Source organism: Rhinolophus sinicus, linkage group LG06, assembly GCF_036562045.2.
Source record: "Rhinolophus sinicus isolate RSC01 linkage group LG06, ASM3656204v1, whole genome shotgun sequence".
Lineage (NCBI taxonomy): Eukaryota > Metazoa > Chordata > Mammalia > Chiroptera > Rhinolophidae > Rhinolophus > Rhinolophus sinicus.
This window is the reverse complement of record NC_133756.1, coordinates 13,925,616-13,938,859: the sequence shown is the minus strand read 5'-3', so window position 1 is coordinate 13,938,859 and position 13,244 is coordinate 13,925,616. Positions and strand designations below refer to the sequence as shown.

At 48.7% G+C, this 13,244-nt stretch overlaps 1 protein-coding gene across 7 annotated transcripts in view; it reads left to right on the top strand.

Moving 5' to 3' along the window:
- Window positions 1-13,244, top strand: part of HIVEP3 (HIVEP zinc finger 3) — a 437,757-nt gene that overhangs the window by 339,132 nt on the left and 85,381 nt on the right. For 6 of the 7 annotated variants that reach the window (XM_019737161.2, XM_019737160.2, XM_019737156.2 and 3 more), the window contains one exon: window positions 4,597-4,795. The exons of the other annotated variant lie outside the window; for it this stretch is intronic. The gene's annotated coding sequence lies outside the window, so the exon portion shown is untranslated. The remainder of the gene's footprint in view (window positions 1-4,596; window positions 4,796-13,244) is intronic. 7 annotated transcript variants of the gene reach the window in all.

The window sequence follows — 13,244 nt, the reverse complement described above, 5'->3', positions numbered from 1 at the left end:
AAAAAGCAATTTCCTCTGTTTCTGGAGTATGCGTGAATTTAGGCTTACTAATTATCTTCAGATACTCCATAGTTTTCACTAAAGGTTACTTGTACCAACAAATTGTGAGTAATGTGCTCAAGACTTTTACTATTGTTTGCTCTTCTCCTTGTGGTTCTAAAAGTGTATTGATTCTGTTGTGCAGGGGGAAGGAAGGTAAAGGTTCATGATTTCTGTGTCTTGGAGAAGTAAACCCATTAGTAATATAAAATACCCCATTTTATTCTATTTAACATTTTTGCATTTTGGCTGATATTAATATTGACTTTCCTGCATTCTTTTTGTTTCCATTTTGCCTGTTATGGCTTCTTGCCATTTCTTTGATTTCAACCTTTCTTTGTCAATTTGTTTTAAGTGTGTCACTTCCAAAAGCATATGGCTGAGTTTTTTATTTAACCCAATCTGATCTCTTATCTTAAAGTAGGGTAATTTCATTTATTCACATTCTTGTATTTATTGACGTGTTTGGTCTCCCTTTCTTCATCTTATTTTGTCCTTTTTAATGATACCTTTTTCACTCCTGTCTAGTTTTCCCTTTCCTAACTCTTGATGATTTGAATTTCTTTGTTCCTCCCCCATCCTACCCCCACACACACGCACACAGTGGTTTAAAAGGTCTGTATCTTATTTTTCTTCTAGAAATGGTTACCCTTAAATAAAAAAAGGAAAACCCATACTTCTCTGTTAATGTCACGAATTAAATGGTGTCTATTTCCCATCAAGGTGGGATCATTAACAACATTTGTTTAGATTTGACTGTGCATTTTCCTGCTTTTATTGTTCATCACGATTTCCTGTGTGTCCTGTCTTGCCCTTTCTTGAATTACTTATTCTGATACAGCTTTTATTTGGTTGGAGTAATTCCTTGAGTAATTTTTTTAAGAAAAGATAAGTGGGTGGCATGCTATTTTTAGTGCTTCTCTCTTTGGCTTTGAGACTTGGCTGAGTAACAGTTCTCAGGGCTTTAACTCTTTTTCCTCAAAGCTCTGTAGTCTTTGCTCTGTTGCCCTCTAGCAGTGGGTGACATGGATGTCAAGTCCAATGTCAATTTGATTCTCGAAATTTTTGTAGCGACTGTCAGAGATGAAGCTGAGTTTATAGCTCACCTGTGTAAGGGGGAAGATCGCCTCCGCGGAACGAGGTCATGTCTGGAGGACCAGAGAAAGGGGGAGATTTGCTGAGGATTAAAAGTCTCTAAAATGGGTTATATGGGGCTGGTGGAAACAGGGAGGAGGAATTTGGGGTTGGCAAAGGCTTCAGACAATCTTAAGGCACAAACTGTTGTATTAAAAGCTAATGGATCCTTCAGGAAGTCTCTGTGATGAGCAATCAAGCCATTTGTCAGGGCTAGAGTCTCCTGGAAGAAGCAACTCATGCTAATGAAGACAGTAAGGTGTGGGGGCAGCTGGTTACTGCTCTCCCCTTCCCGCTCCCACTTTACTCTCTGGAAACCTGAAGGATTCCCTCAGCATCCTTGGGTTTCAGGGATTCCGTACAGCCTGCCCCGTCCCAGCTCCCCCTGCCTGTGAGTGGGTTCCCGGCTGTTTGGCAAGTGGGCCTCTCCCTGCCCTTGTGGGGTGAGGCTGGCTTAGCTCTAATTAGATTTTCTGTCACTCCCACTTGTCTGCTTTTCCTCAGACTTGCTGACCAAGCTGGTGTTACTATGAGTCTGTTCTTCTTCGTACATTTCTCTCTTTATTTCAGTGATGTGTGGGGGAGAAGAGGTAAACAAATGGACTCAGTTTGCCACGTAGAACCTCAGGTGTGTGTGTAACATCTCACAGTGGACGGATGCAGGCATGTCCACCAGCTTTCCCACCTGCCGCTGGAGGCTGGGCGTGCTGTGCAGGAGATGCTGGCCTCTCCTGTGGGAGGGAGAGCGGTGCTCACCGCTCCGCCTCATCCCATCCTCTCCTCGAGCCACAGCCCTGGTCCTGACCGAATTACCTCACTGACTGAAATGACCCGGTGACCTCACTCCACCACACGATCAAGCCCTGGCTATTTCATACATCAAGTTCTTCCCTTGCCCAGCGCCTCCCTCATGAGCTAGCGCTGCCCCTCACCTCCAGACATGTGTACAGCATGCGATTTCTTGAACATTTGGCCAGTTATGGGTCTCCTGTCTACTCACACTGCTTCCTTTGAAATATCCGCTCTCTGTCCAAATCAACTATTCTCTTCTCTATGCCTTCACCATGTGGTCGCTTAGAACCAGCGGCACTAGAATGCATTCCTTTGATCCTTTGCCCCTCTGCCACCCCCAAATGTAGATACTGAATCTTTACTGTCTTTTATCTCCAACACCTACCTACCACCGTGCCAGACCCAAAATAGGCACTGAATGCACGTCTGTTAAATGAATGAACAACCGAATTAGGTTCTAAAGAGAATTGTTGTACACTGACTGTGTGGGACACCATACCAGGCTCTGGGGGGAGGGGCGGGTGAGTCAGACTGACCCCGCGGAGGTGTGTGCAGCCCACAAGGGGTGTAACAGTGCACATGAGCACTGTTATTTATCTTGAAAGGCACAACAAATGTGCTCGGGGTATTCTGGGAGGAAGGACTTAAGTCCAGTTTGGGGAGCTGGCTGAGGCTTCTGAGGGAGGATGGGCAGGATTTGTCTGGGTAGACATGGTCATGGGGGAAGGGAATAGCTTTTGAGCGAAGGCTCGGAGGTGGGAAACTGTGGACTATGTGTGGAGAATAGCGTGTTCTGAGAAATCAGTGTTTCTACTCTGGGAAGGTCAAACACAGCCATTCTCAGTAATAACTGGGATCTATTGGAGGGGGTGAGGTCAGATCTGGGAATGATGGAAAACCGTGGAGTGGCTAAGAGCTTGGACAACAGGATCAGGAAACGACAGACAGAGGCCACGGAGCACGTTCAAACCTACTGCATGGTGGTACAGTGCTGTTCTGGGGTGTGGGGCAGGGCTGTTTGAATTTGAAAGCAGCAAGTGTGGTGGAGGGTGGGGACAGCAGAGGGGTTTCGGTCACCCATGCATTCTGTAGGAACCAGCAGTGGAGTGCAGTTGCCAAAACACTAACCATTCCAAGGCTGCGTCAATAGAAAGCATGGCGCCCAAGAGAAGGAAGATGACAATGCTCCAGCCCTGTGTGCGGATGACTCCAGACCGGGATTACTGGCTCTGCTCTGGGGTAGTATCCATAGCAGTTACACCTGCCGTACCATGTGCCAGGCATTGGTCCAGGCACGTTACGGGTACTGAATCATTAAAACCGTGGGAGGTACATGCCATTCTTAGCCCCGCTTTTGCCGACAGAGCAAGGCTAAGCAACCTTCCAAAGCTGCAGAGGTAACGAATAGAAGGGCCAGGATTTGAACCCAGGCATCTTGACCCCAGAAGCCACATTCTCACCATCACACCACACTGCCTCCAGGAGATAAACCAGAGTATAGTGCCATGGGAGCGGCATGAAGGGGACATACCACACCACACTTAAAGAACTCAGGCTTTCTCGATCATGGAGTACGTTCCTCTGTATTTTCTTGTTTGATCCTTACACTAGCCTGGCAAGTTGATTATTAAAAACTGATGCTCACTCATTCGTCCATTCATCCAGTAATGATTGTTCAGCCCCTGCCTTGAACCAGGCCTTCCTGGGCCCTGAATACTCTGTTTTGTCCAGTGATTTGGAGAATACAGTGTGCTTTTATGTCTACTATTGTATTTAATTCTCACTCATGCCTGAGTATGGGTCACTTTTGCAGGTTGTATTAGTCTTCTCTTGCTGTGTAACAAATTACCTCAAAATCAGTGGCTTGACATAACATCCAGGGGTTAGCTCACAGGTCTATAAGTCAGAAGTCAGGCGTGGAGTGGCTGGGTTCTCTGCTCAGGGCTGAAATCCACGTGTTCCTAGACTGAGTTCTCGCCTGGCGGCTCTGGGGAAAATTCCACTTTTCCAGGCTCATTCAGGTTGTTGATGGAACCCAGGCCCTGTTTTCTTTCTTGTTGTCAGCTGGCGTGGGGTCAGGAACTCTCAGCTCCCGGAGGCTGCCCTCAGGTCCTTTCCACATGGCGCCCTCCGTCTTTAAGGCGGCACAAGTCAATTCCTTCTTGTGGTTCTAATGTCTAGGACTTTCTCTTCCGTGACCAGCCAGAGAAAACCCTGTTTTTAAAGGACTTTCTTGATTAGGTCAAGCCCACAGAATAATCTTCCTATTTTAATGTTGTCGGCCCTATGACATAACCTAATCATAGGGGTAAAAATCTAGCATATTCGCAGTCCTGGGGATAATGCAGGACGTTACACCAGGGGGACAAGAAACCTTGAGGGCCATCTTAGAATCTGCCTACTATACTGGTGAAGAAATGGAGGTGCAAAGACGTTAGGAGCTGGGTACAAGGAGGCCACCAGGCTACACCATCCTCCCTGGGGAACATGGGGATCTAGCCCTGCTCCAAGACAAGTCGCTTGGGAGGAGTTGGGGGCCTGGGCTTCCGAAGGCCAAGCAGAGATTGTTCTGTGTCTAAAGAACTTGACCAAGCAAATCCCTTGACCATATTTTCCAACCGTCCCCTGCAGGACTCGAGACACAAACCTGGCAGCCTCAAACTAGTTCATGGAGGAGCCTCAAGCGATACTGGACAAACAAGCTCCCCCTTCCAAAGGGAAGAGCAGAGCGTGAGAGGAGGGCGGCTGCAGCAGGAGTGGACATGAACGCTGGTTTTCAAAGAGAACAGCGTTTTAGTTTTGGTCATCGAAAGTGGTGCCTTCAGCACAGGTAAGAAATGGGCTGTCACTGACTGTGCTTGCCGGGGCCGCCATTTTGGTCTTTCTGGCATAAGCTTGCTAGCGCGCTTCCTCTTTAAAATGCATTATTATTTTTTATTATTATTATTACCTCCCTTAAGCCTCTATGAAAGTGGGAACGTCTCGGGACTTCCTTGGCCAGGAATAGAGACCTTGAGTGGCACACTCTTTCACGGCCAACACACTGTCTCCCCAAAAATGCAGTCCTATGCCCCCAATTCCTCAGTTTCCCTTCTGTCCCTGACAACAACTTCTCTCGAAAGGCCACAGCCTCCCCACACTCCAGCCCCTCCTGTGTCCTCCTGTTTTCCAGAGCTCCACCTGCTTCTCTGCTCCCCTTTTTGCCCTCCCCCCATGAAGGCTATTGCCTAAAGAGCCCAGCCCACCGACTCCCTAGTCAGAGGAGCACAGAGGATGCTGAAGACTGAGCATCATCTCCTCAGGGCCCTCCCTGTTGGGGACACTTGAAAGGACATCGGGTTCTCAACCCTGCTGCACATGAGAATCACCTGGAGAATTTTTGTTTTAATTTTCGTATCACCTCCAGAGATACTGACCGAACAGCATTGGTGTGTGTGTGTGTGTGTGTGTGTGTGTGTGTGTGTGTGTGTGTGTGTCTGTGTGTGTTCTCTTTTTTGTTCTTCAGGCGTGCGTTGTGGTTTTAGGTTAGAAGTTCAAGTTGTAGTGCAGGTTAGGTGCGTGGTGTTAGAAGCTCACTGGGTGGGGACTATGTCTTGGATGTTTTGTCTGACTGTGGATACATCCTAACCACCCAAGGACGGGGGAGAGTGCCTTGCTAAAACACAGTAGCTTCCCGTGCTCTCTAAATCAGACTCGCAGGGATTGGGGACACAAGAATCTCTATTTTGATTCTGCAGTAGCCAACGGTTGGGTGATCTGGGGACCCTGGAAGTGCTCATCCTGTGTCTGGGTCTGTGGGCTTGGCTGTGAGTCCAGGAGCCACTTCCCAGCCTGGCAGTGCCTCCTCCGCTTCCCTCCAAGCAGAAGTTTTCTCACGGAGAGGAGGGCAGGCCTCAGGCAGCCCTCAGAGATGGCACCACTGGAGCTGCCTGAACTGTGGGGTAGCTGGGCCTCACTGGGGCCCGGGTTCTCACAGAGGTCAAAGGGTCATGCCCTGGACTCCAGGAAGGACTGGGCATTTGAGCCGCATTTGGAGGGGATGTTTGACGTGGTGCTTGATAGTGAAGGTTCGGCATCTTCCCAAGGTCAAATTCCAGCTCCAGCAGTTGCTCAGTCTGTCTACCTCATCGTTCTCGCCTGTAAAATGGGAAAGTAGTGGTACCTAGCTCAGAGGGCTGCTGTGAAAATACAGGTAAGGCCCCTAGAATGATGCTGAATGCAAGGGCTCCCCAAACATGAGCAGCCCCTCTGACTCACATGGGCAGCTCAGACACCATTCTGTCCTCTCAGGGGGACAGCACATGAGTTCCTAAGAGTCAGGGTGAAGAAAAGGACTGGCACTGCACATGGGCCCTGGCACTTTAGACAAGACTGGGTCCTGTAGAAAACCCAATGAAGCTGGTTCTAGTTCCCCTTTTGTAAAAGTAAAGAAACAGCCCAGAGCGGTTCAGTAATTTAAAGACAGCCACACAGCTAGTAAACAACAGAGCCTCTGGCTACAAAAGACCCAGCACTTTCTTCTCTTCCAAGATGCTTCCTGAAACAAGGCAGTAACAGCTTCAAGGATGACCCCTCCGCCCAGGAACAGCTACGTTTTGGTGGGAATCAGTTACTGTCATGATGGATGCGTCCTCCGTCCTTAGCATCCTGGGGTACCTCACGGTTCCTCAATTTAGCATTTGTTTCCTTCTGCACATGTCACAGCCGTTTATGGGTCTCCTCCACTGGAAGTCTCAGGGCAGAGTCTGGATTTATTTCACTAGCTGTGCAATAGATACTTAAACTAGGCTGGAAACAGAGACCTCTGAGGGATGCGAGCGGAGATACGGGGGGCTGTCATGGGGAGGGCAGAGCGGGGAATCCTGCCGAGACCTGGCATGCGTCCTCCCCTGCTTCACTCCCAAACTCTCCTTCTGTCCATGTGGACTCTGCTAGCTGCATGGAAGAATCTGTAAAGGATGGGACTGGCTCAGGGGGAAATGAGTTGTGAGTTCCAGCAAGAAATCTGGTCCCCACCCCTTCCTGTGCTCTCCCTGGGGAATAAAAGCATCTGTGATTAATGGGGCGCTGACTCAGTGCTTCTGGAGTGTCCAGGAGCTCGTGGCCCACTGCTGGCCCAGCTTTCCCCAGCCACCAGGAAGTGGGCTGGAATATATGGCATCTGAATGAGGTGGAAGGCTCAGGCCCAAGCAGGTGGGTGTGCCAAGCAGGAGCCAGCCACATGCCAACCTCGGGTAGCATCGCAGACTCCCGTGTGCTGGAGAGGCTCATTAACACCATCTGAGGCTTGGGAACGGCTACGTTGGGAATTATTTGAGGGCAGGGAGCTGTAGAGTCAGAGGAGCCCCCCCACCCTCACCCCTTTAGTAGGAACCTGGACTGAGGCTTTCTCCAGAATAAATGTGATTTCTGGATCAGTGACTAGAGGATGAACCCAATTTGAAAATGGATATGAAAGCATTTTCTCAGCAGCAAAGTTCTCTGCTGGTAGTTTGCTAACTCTCACAGTCTTAGAAGCCTGTAGTATTTTGAAAAGTCAAATCCTGCATGGAATGTCAATAATATACAACAGATTAAAATGATAGTTTATTAATACACTTGTATTAATACACATTTATTTTTAAGTTCAAATTTTTAACATCTATTTATTGTGAAAGTCCTTCAATAGAACAATGAGTCTGATGCATACATGCCTTGAAATCTCAGGGTCTAGATCGGGAGTGGGAAAATTACAGCTCATTTGTCCTAACCCAGGCTGCGGTTTGACTTTTGTAAATAAAGTTTTATTGGAACACAGCCATGTCACTCATTTACGCATTGTCTATGGCTGCTTCCCCGCTCTAGTAGCAGAGCTGAGTAGTTGTGACAGAGACTGTCTGTCCCCCCAAAGCCAAAAATATTGATGATTTGACCCTTTATAGAAGTTTGCTGGCCTCTGTTCTAGATGATCGTTGTATTGCTGTATCAGCTGTAACAACCAGGATTGCTTTTTCATGGGTTTCTTGTTTTGTTTTTGGCTTGGTTCCACGGTGTTAAGAAAATTCTAAATTGTATCAAGAAGAGTCTGTGAATGGTAGCAGATTTCTAACATCTTACCTTGCAGCCCAGGACGGTAATCAGTTCAGTGTTCTGTGGACCATTGGGAAGGACGAGGAGGGAATTCTGCTTTGTATCACTGACAGTTTCAAACAACTGCTTGAATTCCTTCTTATTACAACACTCACACAGGAAGCACACAGCTATTTACGACATTTTTGTGATAATTCATGTAAGACGTTCTCATATCACTGCAAGCTTTAGGGTGTACTTGTTTGTGTGGTTTATGTAAGCGTGTATAGTCCTGAATTTAAACAACATAAAGATGTGCAATAGAGGGCTCCAGTCTTTCTAGTTGAAGACGCATTTCAATACTGAAGTTCAAGAGCTACCCAGACCGTAGTCTGAGGTCGGCACAAACCAAATTAAGCTGGCCGCACCCGCTGGCTGTACTCAGTGTGTTACAGTGTGCCATAGACCATGTTTGAAGGTGCAGGTCCGCTTTTCGTAACAGTTTTAATAGGAGTCAAACTATATTTTTGGAATAAAATTCTCACGTGACATTTGAAGAACCTCTGAAACACTTCCATAGAACAGAATTTGAAAACCTCCCCTTTGTGAAATATTGGTGGTTCTCATTTCTGTGCTTAAGGATAACGGAGAGGCCAAGGATGCTGAGAGCTGGGAGGCAGAGGAGGAAGTAGTGAGAGATGGTGGAGGAGAGAAGCAAGGTGACTGGGCGGGGAGGGGGCTCAGATGTGGAAAAAGTACTCAGGAAACACAGAGAAGACACCTGTGCTCCTGCCAAAGCTTAGGTGTCTCCTGACAATTGTTGATGACTTAAGCACAGCGCTCTAGGGCTACCTACTGAGTTCTAGCCATCATCTTGGAAGAAGAGATCCAGAAGGACAAAGGGAAAGTTCAAAATATGGGAAGAGAAGTGGGTGTGGGTGTGGGTGGATAAGCATACAAATGGCTTCTAATCAGTATGCAAAGGGCATTTGAGGCCACTCAGCAGGTCAAGGTCGTGGGGGGGTGGGCAGGGGAGAGGACAGGGATGGCAGAGGGGTCAGCTGGGTCAGCATGCCAAACCAGCTTTGTGCACGAGGAGGGAACATGAACATGCACAGTGCTTATGAGTGACCTGGGTGGGGCCGGATGTCAGGGCCCCAAGGAGATGGTGGATGGGGTTGGGCCTTGGCGTTGGGCATTCGAGGCAAAGCCCACAGAGCCAGGAATAAAACCCAGGAGTCCCGACTGCCAAACCTCCTGCCTTCCCTAGGTGGGTCCAAGGAAGGGAAGGGCAGGCCTGCTGGCTTTGAGTGGCTGTGGGCTGGCGAAGGTCTCTTGGGGATTAAAAAGCACCAGTTCTTTCTGAGGTTTTGCTGCTCACCCCATAGAAAAAGAACATTTTTAGATTTTAAAAGGATGACCTCATTTTTTTCGTATTTACATAGCCCTGTTTGTTTATATAGTCCTTTAAAAATAGCAAACGTGTGCTAAGCTTAGTGCTTTCTCCCACCACCAGCAGCGGAGCCACTGTGTGGGGAGAAACACCTTTTTATCTAAGAGAGGGGCAGCCTTGTTTCCGAGGACAGATGGGAGCAAAACGGGACAGGTAGGAAGTTTCGTGGTTTTTCATGTCGCTTTTCCAAAATAGCCACACTCCTGCCTCCCACTTCCTGCCTGACTCAACTCAGGGTAGAGCTTCTCCTGTAGAGGACTTGTGTTCTGTGAATTCTCAGGGAAGCTTGAAGGGATTTGTCAACAAGCAAACATGCTCTACCCCAAAGACCTTGAGCTTGGCACTGAGGGCCCCTTGAACTTGGCACTGGGTTTGCCTCCTAGCTCTGCTCACACAGCTTACCAGCTGTGTGACCTTGGACAAGCGGCCTCACCTCTCTGTGCCATGTCTATAAGATCGGGATAATAACACTACCTGCAGTTGCTGTGCAGAGTAAATGAGGGAATATGTGTAAAGGGCTTAGCCCAGGGAGGGCGCACAACTATGAATAAATCTCTTATTGTCGATATTCGTCTCCCACTTGGACAGTTATACCAGCCTCCCACCCACCTTCTCTTCCCACTGGCTTGTCTGCATCAGCCTATCCCTTCGTTGTCCCAGAGTGACAGAAAAATAAAACACAAATCTAACCATGCTGTCCCCTGCTTAAATTCACCTATAGCTTCCAGTGCCGACAAGCAGGGATCAGCAAAACTTTTTCTCTCCATGGCCAGGGAGTAAATATGTTAAGCTTTGCTGGCCAATCAGTCTCTCTTGCAGCTACTTACCTCTGCTGTTGTGGCATTAAAGTAGCCACGGACAGCGTGGAAAAGAATGGGCGTGGCCGTGTCCATTGAAACTTTACGTACAATAGGCAGTGGCTGGATTTGCCAACTCCTGACCTACAGGATGAATCCAGCTGCTTCGCTCAGCATTCCCAGGGCAGCCATTCCTAAGGTCTCCGTCCCACTTCCTCCTCCTGCCCCGCTGCTGCTCAGAACTGCTCATACTTGAATCCTTGGCACATGCTGTTGCTTCTTTCTGGATTTTCCTTCTCTGCCCCCCTACATGCCCCTCCCCTGTGGCATGAGAACCTCTGCTCTGGGATGCTGTGGTTCCCTATCTTTATTCCTCCTCTGATCAAATACTCTCTGTCTTTGTCATAGAGAGGGCGTCCCTCCGGGCAGGAGTTCTGCCTCCCTCCTCCGTGTGCCACTGGGGTGTGCACTTAGGCTTTCATAGATGCACAGTAAGCATTTGCTATTGAACACATAGAGCTGCCAGAGGGACGGTGGCCCTCAAGTTGCTCAATCTGGTTAGGAAACTAGGATGTGAGCCTGTGAAAAGCCAGCCAGTGACCCAGGTAGAAGATGACGGTGGATGTGTCTGTTGGGGACCGATGACAAGTGGTGTTTCTGACCCTTAGGGAAGAAGAAGGCATTTAAGTTGGACCTTGCAGGATGGGATAGAGACTTTCAGAGAGAGGGAGGTGAGGAAGGCTTTCTGTGTTGGAGATCTGGCAGGAAAAGAGCAGACTCGGTTCTGGGTTCAGGGTTCTGAGTGGACAGAGCAGCCTTGCGACCACTGAGGGCCATCCCATGGGAGGCTGATGGGACCTACGTCTGGAAAGCAGGGCTATGGTCTGCTCAAGGACTGGGGGATGGCGAGGGAGTTTAGACTTTATCCCTCTCTCTGCAACAAAATTGCCTGGCATATTTTTCTTTTCTGGGACCCAGTCTCAGACTGGAGGCTAGGAGCCTGCATGGTCTGTAAGAAGAGGAAGGCTGCAACATGGTTGGACGTGACCATCATAAGGTTTCTTTAGATTAGCATTACCTGTAGGTATCACAGCCAAGCCGGTCAGAGGTAAGTCAGGAATGAATAATCCTCTCCAAGAGCAGACAGGACAATCAAGCTTAGACATGACAAGTGACTTGCCCAAGGTCACACTGTGAGTTACTTGCAGATGTGGGACTGCCTGGTTTGGAACAGGCTTCTCACAATCGCAGGGCCTGGGGTAGTCCTGGAGGTCTCACAGAGGAAGGAGGATAGGCATGGTGAATGTCCAGCACACCTGCTGCACAGTGGTGCTTGGTGAGTGAGTGTTGAGCAAGTGAGGGAATGAGTGGGCTGCATGGCTGGATGGCTGGGTGAGATGGGGTCAGAGGAGAGGGGTTCCCAGTTGGTTCTGATATTGCAAGCCTGGGGGTTTAGGGGAATGGTGGTACCAGAGGCAGAGGAGGAGAAAAGGTGAGTTTGGTGCCAAGCACATTGAATTTAAGAGGCCAGCAGGATGGCCAAGCCAAGATGTCGGCAGCTGGAAATGCAGGACTGGGGAGTTCAGGGCAGAGCAGGTGATGTGTGCAGCTGTGGAAGCTGCTAGTAAAACAAGGTGAGAAATGCAGAGACAAGTAGGGGATTAAGGACCAAAGCCTGAGGAATGAGCACCCACACCTAGGAAGAAAAGGCTTGGTCGGATGAAAAAGAGAAGTGAGAGGTGAGAGCGGAGTCAGGATGGGCAGGCGCAGACCAAGAAAAGAGAGATTTAAACAGTCACCAGGTAACTCAGTTTGGGCCCCTTTTTAGAATAAAACCAGCCAACCTCAAAGAAATTGTTCTCAGGGTAAATAAAAATGTCAATCCAAATAAAACCGAAATCACTAGTTTCTGTTTGATTGAGATTTGTGCTCCCGCCAGCGTAGCTGCAGGTGTGGGAGAGCCAGTGAGAACTGGAACCGCCCGCCCCGCCTGTCAGGACAAGCCCTGCCATTCTGTCTCTGCTGGGTTCTGGCTGGCATGTGTCCTGGCATCATTTTGTTGCTCAGAGCCTTCCTCTTCCTCTCCTGTTACTGTCTTAGCTCCTTTACCCCTTCCCTTTCATCTCTTTCTTTATTCATTCCACAGATATCTATTATTGGGAATAAAGCTCTGTGCAAAGGTACTCAAGTGAGGCCCCCAAGCTCAGCGGGGCCCACAAGTCACCCACTGGAGAGCTTTCAAGTATATATATAGATCCTGGACTTGCATCAAGGTGCCTGGAAGCAGGGAGAGGCCAGCCATACCTGGATCCTCACAGCCCCATCTGAGCAGCCTCTGTGGCCACCTCTGTGAATTTGCTATTCTGGAGCAGCTCTGCTTAGGCCAGGTTGGGAAGGCACGGAGGTCCACGTCTGGGTGTTTCCCCCATGAGGCCCTAAAAATATAGCATCTGGGCAGCCTCCCAGCTGGCCTCCCTGGGGCCCTCAGAGTCTGTCCTTCCATGAATCCTGCATGTACCACCGAACTTATCTACACACACACACACACACACACACACACACACACACTCACACACTCACACACATACACACACTCACACACCCATACACTCATACACATACACTCACATACATACACACACACTCCACACACATACACTTACTCACACACACATACACACTCACACACACACACTCACACACACACATGCACATACATACACTCACACACACACTCACACACACATACATATACATAACTCACACACACACTCACACACACACATACACACATTCCCACACACACACTGCCATGGTGACACCAGGACCACCATCACTCTCATCCATCCTCAAAGAAGTAGATCCTTAAAATTAGCCCTGCCTAAACAAAAGGTGCCATGCACCATTCTAGGAGACAAAAATACAGAAAGTCCTGCCACTTGGAGTTACATTCTAGTAAGGGGAAATAGATAAAAACATTG